The 13,387-nt window shown below is 36.6% G+C and overlaps 1 protein-coding gene across 1 annotated transcript in view; it reads right to left on the minus strand.

Moving 5' to 3' along the window:
* Positions 1-13,221: 13,221 nt before the first annotated feature.
* Positions 13,222-13,387, minus strand: part of LOC145119502 (cytochrome P450 86A22-like) — a 2,186-nt gene continuing 2,020 nt past the window's right edge. Inside the window, exon 2 of the mRNA XM_079055168.1 lies at positions 13,222-13,387. This exon is cut by the window's right edge and continues 1,714 nt beyond it. The gene's annotated coding sequence lies outside the window, so the exon portion shown is untranslated.

Raw genomic sequence — 13,387 nt, forward strand, 5'->3', positions numbered from 1 at the left:
ACTAAAGATAAAGTGATTTTTAGCCGACATAACCTAAATGAGAATCGAAGATCTCGTCAATAGTAGTACAACGGTAAAAAGACAGACGAAAACGGACGTCGGATGAAGAAGTTATGAATTTTTAACGGACTTTCCTGTCCCGGCCCGTTAAAAATATAATATTAAAAATGAAGTCAAAATTAGCCAACGGAGTCTAAACGAAACTTGTAAAGCATAATTTCACCTACGCGTGGATATAAAGAACGTCAAAAACGGAGTTCCTATGCGAAAGTTACGGATTTTTGAAGTTTTATGTCACAAATTACGAAGCTGGCCGAAGAAGTACGCCCAGCGTACTATGAAGACACATATCAGCCACCAAGCACCTTCGCATGATGTACGCGTGTCCTAGCTCAGCCACGTCCGAGGCCCAGGTTCCGAACCATTTCCACGTCTACTACGCCCATCGTACCGAAGTATGTTCCGCGTAGAACACCGCCACGCAGTACGCCCAACGTACCAGAGATTTACGCCCAGCGTAATGCGAACTCTCGGTCCCCTATAAATAGCAAACGAAGGTAGCCGATTTTTGGTTAGAATTTTTACTCTCTTGCACCCTCTATTCTCTCTCAATTTACCCTAATCCCCCCCGAAGCCTAGGAAACATACCCGACACCCGAAGCAAGTCCCGACGCACCGAAGACCCGAGAAAAAGATATTTTCAAGTTGAAACTCTGCCCGCGCAAGGCCCGATTTTCAACTAAAATCTCCGGTTTCGTCAAAGAAAGTCAGTTTTAGAGGCGAAGTGCTGCCTAAATTATCATTTTACCATTCAGTTATTTCACGGTGAGTTCAATATATAAGAACAATTGTATGTTATGTGTTATATGTGATATGTGCCTTTCCGTATTATTATCCTGTGTTATTATCCTGTGTTATTATCCCGTGTTATTATGGTAGCAAAACTATACCTTTGACCATGTGATCAATGAAAGGACTAGTATCACAGTGGTATTGGTATGTAGCCTCTAGCCGTGTAGAGCATGTGTCGTAAGAGAATGACTTCTATCACTATGGCATTGGCAGAAGGTTAGATAGGGCTAAAAGCCTACAAAATCTACCAAAATTTTAATCAGAAATTGTATGTCTTCTGTGCCATTTGGGCCGAAGCTTTATTTATGTATATCAAGTATTGAAATTGTTATGTCTCATTGATTGTATATCTTTGAATCAAATCATCGATTGATATGGAAAGCTTGTCAGATGATTCATATATGCCTTTGTTGTTCCTTGTTCCTCTTTGCTTCTGCCATATTGATGTATATATATGACATAACATTATATTGTATCTATTATTGAACTCACTAAGCGTCACCGCTTATCCCTCTCAGTGTTTAGTTATTGCAGGTGATAAATATCCAATATAGCTATTAGAAGATGTAGAATAGATAATATTATAACTTTTGTATTTAGTGTATAAATTCCTGGGAAATTATGTAATATATAAAACTTTGTAAAAACTTCGTTAGTCGGTTTGTATCTAGTCTTTTGTAATAAGACCATATATGTAAAATATGTTTATGGATATGCTTGTAGCATGTTTGGAATAATATTGTAAAGTTTAGAAAGGGGTTCTTTCACATACTTTCCTCAAGAATCATCTCAGGTCCTCTAAGACCTACTCATAATAATATTCCCAATACCCGCTCCATAGTGAAACAACCGCACTAAAAATACTCCCTAGGCTCTCCTAGGATTCCTACCCACCTCCTCTGTCATCAGCTACTGAAGAACCCTACCAATGTCATCTAACAACTTCATGAATACAATTACATGCAACAAAGCTCAAATAATATTTTGACTAAAGGACTCAACCCTACAACAGTTGGACTCAGAGAAGAGCTGCGCAATAGGTCCAAGTCCTTCATTGTAGGATTATTTAACCTTCATAGCATGTAATTTAATGTATTCATTTGATGGTTAAATCACATCGACATGGGCCCCACAAAGCACAAAGCAAGCAACATTCGAGCAGAGGAGTTGACTGGCACTAAAACACAATAAAACAAGACAGATCCTCATACGAAACTTCTCGATCTCTATCTCCCAGCATCTCGGATGCACATTTGCCCTGTCCTCACTCTCTCAAGGGTGGCTAATCATTCCTCATGATGACCCACTACGAACCGCACCCACTCATGAAACTTCCACCAACCCTGCAGCCGCTCGTGCATGCTAATCATACATAATGTTGGATCCCATAGACAGTCAAGAATAGGAAATAAAGCTAAATCAGACAAGAACAGGAAATAAAGCTAAATCAAGCATGCTCGGGCTATAGAACCTTTGTTATGTACAACTATGATGCACACAGTAAGCAACTACAGTAATGATGCTAATTTCATATAAGAAAGAACCCTGGGCTATTAGGCATCATATAATCAGGAAACTCTATCTTGCAATTCCTGAAGATCCTTAGCCTATCACTAGCATGCAGTTTTAAAATATCATAATATCAAATAACAGTGTGGTAACTTGGGGTAAACTTTTGGCTCCAGCTGATCGTACACATCACATCATTTCTTGACTATTTTGAAAATCATTTTTAAAACCTTTTATTTCCTTAGTTTGAGACTAGATATCACACGAGTGTTCCTCCAATTCACTCAAACCAAGGCTCTGATACAAACTTGTAACATCCCAAAAATTCAACAAATTTAAAACTTTTCAAAACAACCTTTTTACTAATAGAAGTGTTACAAAACCCTTGTTTTCAATTCATTATTTAAAATCAGAGTCTTCCAATATCATGTCAGTTGAAAACCGAGGATGTGTATGGTCATGCCTTCGCCTTTCCACGGTCCACTGAAGTACTTGAAACCATAAACGAAAACTGTAAGCACAAAGCTTAGTGAGTTCCCCCAAATACCACCACACAAACAGATACATATACAAACAACACATGCTCAAATACTCATGCCTGGCCCAATCAGCCTCGGACTGGATTACCAGGCATGTCTACGATGGGACCAGTCATCCCTGAGATGGAATACCTTTGTATCATAAGCAGTTTGGTCCAATTAACCATCGGGTTGTAATACCAAACATTTCGGGTCCAATCAACCATCGAGTTGGAATACCCCAGACCTGTTGACTGACGCACAAAATAGTCCAGTCTCACCACATACCATACTATTATATCGGGTCCAATCAACCATCAGGTTGGAATACCCTAGACCCAATCAACCATCGGGTTGGAATGCCAATACACAACGGGTCCAGTCATCCTAGGGATGGAATACCCTAAAGCCCTCAGTACGAGTCTGGCATACCACCTGGTCCTCAGCTCGTATCTGGAATGCACCTGGGTTTGTTGGCTACACCACGAGGCAGTACAACCTCAACCCAACACAATATGTCGATATATAACAGATAACTATATAAACAGTCTACAGCCAGATAGGCAGATACACAGATCACTAAGCATAGCATCATCCTATATATCAGGATATCGATCTAACAGACCACTACAGTACAATAACATGCATAATTGGATATCAATCCAATTGGCCAGCATTGGTGCCTTCGACCCGCAAGTACAGTGAGGAAAACTCACCTCAGACAGATGAATCCCACGGATAAAATCTGATTGTCGTTCCGCTAAAATCTACGCGCTATCAATCACAAGATAATCATCCATCAATAATCGGAACCGACCCACACTAAGTGTCCGAACTAGGCTAAAAGACCTTTGTACCCTTTTCATAACTTAGCCTAAAGCCAAGGCCCAATCCAACAATCTAAAAGCCCAAATTCCAAACAAACACCCAAGGCCCAAGCATGGCCTAATTTTCCAAATTGGGCCCAAACCCCTTCCATGGGCCTTAACCCGCGACCCAATAATATTCCCATCCCAAAACACCAGAAATCAGATGGCCCAACAAATCCCAAGTCATCTAAGCCCAACACATGGCCCAAACCGAAGACCAAAGGATTCGAGGCCCATTTTGCTGAGTACGCGGGGTGTCTCAGTTGTACGCTAAGCGTACATGCTTTAGGGCTTGTACGCTACGCGTAATGGCTTGTACGCCCAACGTACTCCTCCTGTTCAGCCGCCTTTCACTTTCAGCCCTTAATTCCTTAAGACATTGCTCCAAAACATAAATCTGACTTCCTTGAGCTGAATTATCACGTAAAGTTGCTAAATTTACGTTCATGCATGGCTTAATGAAGCTCTTAAAGCTCAAGCGGACTTAACAAGTGACTTAATGCATGCATGTGACCAAAAATCCCATAACGCTTGCACCTTTATGCCATAGGAGTCCACCACAAAATGGGATCAAAAGCATAAAAAACCAACTATGAGGACATCCAAACATCTAGAAGCCAAGTCAGTATGAACCTGATACTTCAAAGAGATTGCCACAAGTGAGATTATTCTGGATCTATGACCTTCCTGTTGGGTTTTGAGCATTCTAACACTCCTAAGTGTACATGCAACCCTAAATACCTTGGATCTATGTTTTCTCTATTATACATGCAAATATGAATATCCAAGGTATTATACTAACTAGCATACAAAACCTTTGATTCATATGAAATATAACAAGTTAGAATACATACCTCTTTGATGTAGAATGACTTTATGAAGCTTGAGTGCCTAGTGCCCCAAGTGTGACACCTCAAATGGTTCACACAACACCAAATACACTTGGAATAACTTGAGAGAACATACACACTTCATGAAAATCGGCTAGCCCTTTTTTTATCACTCTAGTGGCCGATTTTGTCAACAATAAGATGCTTATATAGTTAGTGACAATTAGGGTAAACCCTAATTGTCATGGCTTTCCATTTCCTTGGATCCATGGGTTCAAATACACCATGGAGCATCTTATGGGTTTTAGTCCAACTTGACAATCCATGGAGCATTAGCCCACTATACAAGTATGGGTGATTTACACAATCAACCCATATATTTAATTAGTCTTCTTTTGATCACTTAATTAATTCTAGATTAATTCTTGATCAATACTAATTAAATAATCTTATTAATATATTATAACTTATAATATATTAACAAACCTTAAGTGTGGATAGTTTGAATAACTTAGTCATTCAGGAAGAATGACCTAGTTTATTCTGGAAGTCAAAACATGCAAAGTGAAACACAAGAATAATTGAATCTAATATGGTATCAAAACCTATGAATATAAATAAGACACTTTTATTTATCACCATACTAATTACTCATTATTCATTGTTTCGGTTTTATCAACTTTATACTTGAATTAAAAACACTAGTTGTCCCATGCTCCAAGCAAGTACACTATGTTTTTCAAAACAATAGCTTTTCCATACACCAAGTATGGACTCTATGTTTTTCTATGATCCTTACTTTGTGAAATAGATCGATTGAACATAATTTCAATGATTCTAATTTCACACTCCCAAATCCTTATCGAAAAATTTGAGAATTTCAAATTCCTATCATTAATCGAAATCTGTTTAGATTTTAAACTTATATGCACTGACCCTCTTGCAATGAATATGTACAAAGTCAAAAAGACTTGTCAACAGTCATTTATAAGGTATTCCAATGGAGATCAACTCCATGGAAACTAAGTCTCATATTCAAAGTACATTGCTTTGAACATGCTTCTTGCATTAAGTTTTCTAATCTTACACAGATAACTTCCACCTATGGAGACAACTCCATATTCTCATTTTGACTATCACTTCTGAACAAGAGATGCCTCTTTTCAGAATATGTCAATATGGTCCTTCCAAAATTAGCACTATACTTCCAACTATCCCTGAGCAACCAATATTTGGTAAACCTTAGATTGTCCTCGACAATTGCTTAATCATTTTAGTCATATCCAATTCTAGACCTTTTCCCTTCTTAATGCCTCTAGGCATTTGGAAAAATTTAGAAAGGACAAATATTATAGAACATGCAATCGATCCTATACCCAAAGCAAATGGGACACAATTCATGATGTCTCACATAAAGACATGATTCTAGACCAGTCTTTTGCTACAATATTTTTATTTGCCATGTTTTCAAAATTTGACTATGAAGAGGGATGTCGTAATCATAATCGAATTTTGAGAACGCAATATATAGAATTTTCTTAAGTTGAACCAATCCAACATGAAATTCATATATATATATATATATATTCTTGACTAAAGATGATTAAAACCTCAATCTATGCCTTTAGAACTGAAATGAAGTATATCCTCTCCCTTAATTATAGCAAAACAAATTTTTCAACCCCTGCAACTTCACGAATTGAAACTTTTGTTTTCTATAACTAACATTGCTAACTTGCAATACTTATCATAATTATCATGCTCCCACTAACATGATGATTATTAGCATAACACTTATGCTCCCACTAGCTTTGACATGTACTCAGAAATCAGCTGGACTTCTAGAAATCAATACTTTATTGACTTTCTTACCAAAGTCCAGACTTCTGATACGAGATGCTTTGATAAACTTTATCAAAATCATACACCTTTCCTTAGATAGCATGCATGTGTGTCTAAACAATTTCAGAACTATGAAAAGGAATGTCGTAATCATAGTCTCAATTGTTTAGATTTTTTTTCCATTTCTCATAAGTCCATGTTAGTGTGCCGGTTAACCACGCAAGCTCCACTAACGACTTTGAGAATGCAAAAGATCACAATTGCTATCTTACTTAAAATTTACTTGGTGGAAGTGTTTCCTCACCATCATTTTCATGAATCGGAGAGAAACCTTATGACCCTTAGATTTTATGGTGTATGTGTTCTTATCCATGTGAATCGTCAAAACCATAGTCACAAGACAAGGATAATGACAAATCCAAACACATATGGACTGAACTCAATCTTAATTTCTTACCACCTGGCAGCTCAAGGGCCTGCCATTGCTTCCAAGTTGTTATGCAACCAACTGAGAACTCTAAGAACTCATATGCAAAGCCAACTTTAACTGGAATGGGCACATAAATAGAAATATGTCAACACGATAGGTTATAAACCTCAAGTCATGTGCTAGTGAAGAACCTCAGGTTTTATTCTTGATTAGTTCTTGAGACTTTCAAGACCTTTAAGACTCCCACTGTCCTCTTGACATATAAGACTATCTTGTCAAATATTCAGGGGATAGTGCAGATTCTTTATCAAGACAAACACTTCACACAATTGGCCTTAGTTGGTCTTTGTTTAATCGAAAACATCACAACTTACCAACTTCAAATGTACAAGAGTAGGACACTTTTACTCTTACATTTGACAAGTGTTATAAACCTTTCTTTAAGATATGTCACTCAACTTATAGTCTTGGAGTATGACTCTAAGACTTGTTTTGAAACGAAGTATGACTCATCTTCTTGATTTAACCATTTCAACAATTCATGACTCCTCTTCTTAGTCATAAGAATGCACTAAGATGTCCTTAGAAGACCAATTGTGATGTGGTTCTTTAATCATTAAGATGATCACAAAACATGATACTAAAGTACTCTCCCATCTTTTCAGATTTGAGAAACTTTTATCTGTCTGCCTAATTTGATTCTTTCCATTTGTTCTGCCATACATTGAGACGTTTCCAATGTTTCAGAATTATACTTAAACTTGTAAGTATAACCATATTTACTAAACTTTAGTAAATCATGACGAATAGTCTTAACGAGCTTTGTGGTGGACATGACCAGTGCACAAGAATGTGTACTCGATCTCTTTAGTCCTTCACTTGATTCACACATCCATGTGAAAAAGTCTTAATTTTCCAATGCTTGAAAGTTCTCATTCATCATACTATTCAACTTGCATGATTCCAAGTTTCTATCCAACTGAAGCCTTGGGAATGAGAATCTTTCCTTATTTGGTAAATTATGACACTACCACAAACGAAAGAATCAAGTCCATTTTTTTCCAAATATTGCTATCAATGGAATCATATAAACAACCATTTTTCACAAATGCCACTTGTAAGGATATTTAAAATAAATATAAAATTAAAACCTTTTATTTTATTTCAAAACTCTGCGGAAAAAACTTATCCTTACAGTGCAAATGCATATGAAAAACTTGTTGTTATCTATTCCTAAGCAATATATCATAACACCTAAGTAACAGCTTCAAAAAATTCTGATCACCAAACCATGCGATCGAAATCCATCTTCACGATCAGAATCAGCATATGCTTCCTTTAAGTTTCTTCACATTTCTTTGATTCTTAAAACATCAACATGTGACCCAGTCACATCATGTAACAAGAATCTCAGAATAGAAACTTAACAGAGTTAGATAGTGGACTTTACCTAACGTAGAGTCAAACTTCTTGACTTGATCAACCTTTTGATCTTTCAGTTAAATAGGCAGCTTCGCAATCAATGCCCCTTCCTTTGGCAAGAGAAACATATGGACTCTTTGGGAATGGTGTACTGGGCTATCACAGACTTGCCTTTCTCTTTACCATTTGGTCAACCGAGTTGACTATGGCCAATCCCTTTCCATTGGGAAGCGAAAGCTTTTCTGGATATCCAATGTTACCATTTTCAAAGTCCATGGAAGTTTGGGAAGTTGATCTTCTAATCAAATTTGCTTTACTAGTCCTCCAAATCATTGCTGATTCAGTAGCACCAAGCAAATAGATATGATCATTAAGGTTCATGTCATAGTCTGTTTCATAGTAGTCCCAAAGGAACTCACTATGTGACTTAGAAAGTGATTGAACATCCAACTTTCTTAAGACTTTGACACCCAACTCTCCCGGCTTGTCAATATGTGACTTCATCTCCAAGATGTGATCACACATAGACTTTGCTTGCCATTAGGGCTTGAGTGACCTTGAACTTGTGGGTTAGGGAGAATAATTGTAGGAGGTGGAGGAAGTAAAGTTCCAAGAGATTTGGGAAGATCATAGATGTCTGAGCTAGACATCTTTTGGGAGATATTCAAGATAGTTGATTTAAAGTCCTTAATATAACACCCAATATGAAATATTAAGGCTAGGATCCAACAACCTATTTATAACTGGAAGAGGGATGCCGTAATCCGAGTTATAAAATAGTTGAAGGTAGGTAAATGACGATTTACCAATTTCCACCATGAAAAACGAAATATAATTAAGTTTTAATTGGATTTGAAACTCCTAGATCTTTTGAGATTCATTGAACTTTTCAACGGCATGTTTCAATCTCGAGTGTCCCCTTCAGGTTTTGTGACTGGGATGCTGAGGATCACAAAACAAGGTGTGAAGTAACCATGCAAATATACTTGATACCCTTAATATTTACCCCTCAATCGATGTGCCGGTTAACCACACGAGCTCCACCGATACTATGATAAATATTAAGTTACCCTTTGCCTACCTTGTTAAATCCAGGTTAGTGTGCCGGTTAACCACACACGCTCCACTAACGGTTTAAACAAAGTGCAAAGTGTAATTTCATGGATTAACACCTTATTCATATTTTCCTAAGTAACTAAGATTGGGAATTTATAAAGGTTTAGTTACTTAGTATTTATCATTAATACTTTTAATGAAGGGAGAATTATAGTCCTTGTCCTACCTGTTCGGCTAACGACCCTCCACCAGTCAAGGAAGCGGTGGGTGAGAGTGGACACCCATTAAGCTGCCATTTTATAAGCAACAACCTTATACCCCCCTTATAGACCGGCTTCGTGAATGAGGCCTACTAATGGTAAGACTGACTTGCTCTTATACACACACACACACACATATATATATATATATATATATATATATATATATATATATATATATATATATTATTAACTTATAATATTATAAAGTATAAGGGTTGAATTTTAACTTTTAAAATTCTAAGGGCTTAACTTGGAATTAAAGTATTCATGAGAGAACCTTTACAAATTCCAAAACTTGAGGGCAAGTTTTGAAAATATTCAAAACTAATTAACTCCATAACTCATGAGTTTAAAGTAGTTTTAAATAAGAAAAACTCTTCAAGTTCCATAACTTGAGGACAAGTTATGGAAGACTTTAAACTATTAAAGAATGTAACTCTTCTTCTTTTGTAACTTATGGAACTAATTAAGGTTACACGTTTTTATTATTTAATGAAGTGACTCTTGAACCTCCATAACTTGAGGACAAGTTATGGAGTCATAAAACCATTTAATGAGGACAAGACTCTTCATTTTGTAACCTTTGCCAACTTTTATGACTTTTAAGAAACTTAAATGTGACCTTTCATGTAACTTGAGGACAAGTTACACAAACACATTTTAGAATCAGCTCTTAGATTAAAATGGATTGAAAACACATAATCAATTAACTTTTCTATTAATCTAAGCAACTCATATGAACATGGATCAAACTTTTTCATGTAATTAGCATAACTTTTAAACTAATACAAAACATGAATCTATTGACAATTATCTTTGAAATTGGATTAGCATGAACATTACCACATCAAAAACAGGTTTATAGGTTCAAAAACAGCTTATGGTAATGTTCCTAGTCCATTTCTAGCCAAAAAACTCGAAGATATGCTGTCAGGGGGTCCAACTCGTCGAGTGCATGAACCAACTCGACGAGTTGGATCGTTTTGAACACTTTTAAGGCAAGGACTCGTCGAGTCCCTTTATGGACTCGGCGAGTCTGCTGTTCAGACAACAAAAAACTTCGATTTTTAAGCAGATTTTGCAAGTATAACAAGAAAACAAGCCTAGGCTCTGATACCACTGTTGGGTTTTGAGCATTCTAACACTCCTAAGTGTACATGCAACCCTAAATACCTTGGATCTATGTTTTCTCTATTATACATGCAAATATGAATATCCAAGGTATTATACTAACTAGCATACAAAACCTTTGATTCATATGAAATATAACAAGTTAGAATACATACCTCTTTGATGTAGAATGACTTTATGAAGCTTGAGTGCCTAGTGCCCCAAGTGTGACACCTCAAATGGTTCACACAACACCAAATACACTTGGAATAACTTGAGAGAACATACACACTTCATGAAAATCGGCTAGCCCTTTTTTTATCACCCTAGTGGCCGATTTTGTCAACAATAAGATGCTTATATAGTTAGTGACAATTAGGGTAAACCCTAATTGTCATGGCTTTCCATTTCCTTGGATCCATGGGTTCAAATACACCATGGAGCATCTTATGGGTTTTAGCCCAACTTGACAATCCATGGAGCATTAGCCCACTATACAAGTATGGGTGATTTACACAATCAACCCATATATTTAATTAGTCTTCTTTTGATCACTTAATTAATTCTAGATTAATTCTTGATCAATACTAATTAAATAATCTTATTAATATATTATAACTTATAATATATTAACAAACCTTAAGTGTTATTTCTCTCATTATAGTTTATCCAAATGCATGATGCCATGCAACCCAAATGGACCATGCCGGGTCGGGTCAAGTCTTACCAATTATAGTTATGGACTTAGACATTAATCCAACACTTCCTTCTAAGCAAAGCACCTTCAATCTTCAAAACTTCCTTCACAATGAGTAAAACAACCACTAAAATCCTCTCAAGGGCTCAAGAACACCACCAAGGAAGCTTAAGGGACGATTTAGGGTTTTTGGAGATTTCGGGACTGGTAAAGAGGCCAGCCTTAAAGACTTAAGGTGCTTAAATAGGGTACAACACCCTTTAATTAGGGTTTCTTGAATCCCTCGTACGCCCAACGTACTCCTCGTACGCCCAGCGTACGAGGCCGAAGCTTCGTGACCAAACAGCTGACTACGCTCAGCGTACGCCAAGGTACGCCTCGCGTAAGGGTCCTCGCATGAGAACGCCCTACGTACTCCCCATGTACGCCCCACGTACTAGGGGTTTTCCCCCAAAACCCTAAATTCTTCCGAGAGCCATAACTTCTTCATTATAAACCCGATTCTGACGATCCTTATATCCCTGAAAAGGTAACGAGAAGTTCTACACTTTAATCATCTCATGATCGCCTCAAAACTTCCCAAATAAAAATCCAACTTCCATCAAGGTCCAACCTGACACTTTACCAGAATGCCCCTTGGCTCCAAAACACAAACTGAACACCCAGATCATCTAAATTACGCCACCCACACCCAAATGGGAACGATTCGGGACAGGGTGTTACATGAAGTTTTCTAGCGATGATCAGGTAATACAATCGAATCTTGAAAAGCACATGACTTTTAGTTGGATCTTGATAGACCCAACCTAAAACCGAGCTGCGAATCTATCCACCAAAAAACCAGTTACTATTTAAGGTTCATTCGCCTCCCACCGCGAATGGATTAAAGTTTGTCTCACTTTTGGTTCATATGCATCAAGAACACTAATTTTGACTTTTCCTTCGAATACAGATCATTGAATTAAATTATCAGTCCAAACTCACTCTAAGGCTATCGACCTCAACAATCACTTTTAATCTTTCGATAATCTCAAGTTTTCAATTCCAAAAAATATTTTCATATCAAATTCAACCAACTCTTTCATTTTCATCGTTTTTTCTTCACATGTATTCTTCAAATTCTAAACTTCGATTCATCATAATTCCCAAAGATGATCATGAGCCCCAAACCAAAAGTTATTAAACCACATCAGATTCGTGATCAATATTTCAATCAGTTTGATACTTCGATTAAAACCTTTGTGAATCACATCATTTTTGACATTGCAGATTAACAAGTTCAAAAATCAATTCACGAATCAGAATCGATTAATAATAAGGGATCAAGAGAAGTATACATCGATCATTAAGATATATGAAGCGGCCGATAAAAAAAATTATCGATGATAAAAATAACAAGAACACCAATTTTGACTTTTCAGAGATTGATCCAACAAAAAACCAAAGCTCCAAAACTATAAATCAACCTTAAGGAGTGTGATCCTATGGTCCTCGATGCATTGATTAAGATCAAGAACAAGATTGATCATACATTGACGTTCCGCCGGTCGTGCCGTGATTCTGGTTTCCAACCATGATCAATGGGTGTCCTTTGATTTTCAATTGGTTATTTGGTAGATAGAATTGTTATTTCAGGTTAAGGGGATTAAAAGGACATATCACTTCAAAGCTAATTTCTTCATAAATCATATAAAATACTTAAGGGGCTAAATGAACAAATATGCAAAAGATCGTAAGACTACTCTGTCATTTTTTCAATTTTCAAATAAAGATGCAATATCGAAAATTTATATGCAATAGTTAGGCCAAAAAAAATTGAAATGTAACTAAAGCAATCATAAAACTTTAATTTACAATGTAACTGGACATACTTTACACTTTTTTTTTTTGAATCTTTTTATAGTATTTCACAAAAATTCAAGCTCCCTTATTTTGTTTTCTTCACAAGTGTTTATTAATTTTCTTTAAAGAAACAAATTAGGATAATAA

Source organism: Lactuca virosa, chromosome 6, assembly GCF_052849685.1.
Source record: "Lactuca virosa cultivar CGN04683 chromosome 6, Lactuca_virosa_CGN04683_v6, whole genome shotgun sequence".
Taxonomy (NCBI): domain Eukaryota; kingdom Viridiplantae; phylum Streptophyta; class Magnoliopsida; order Asterales; family Asteraceae; genus Lactuca; species Lactuca virosa.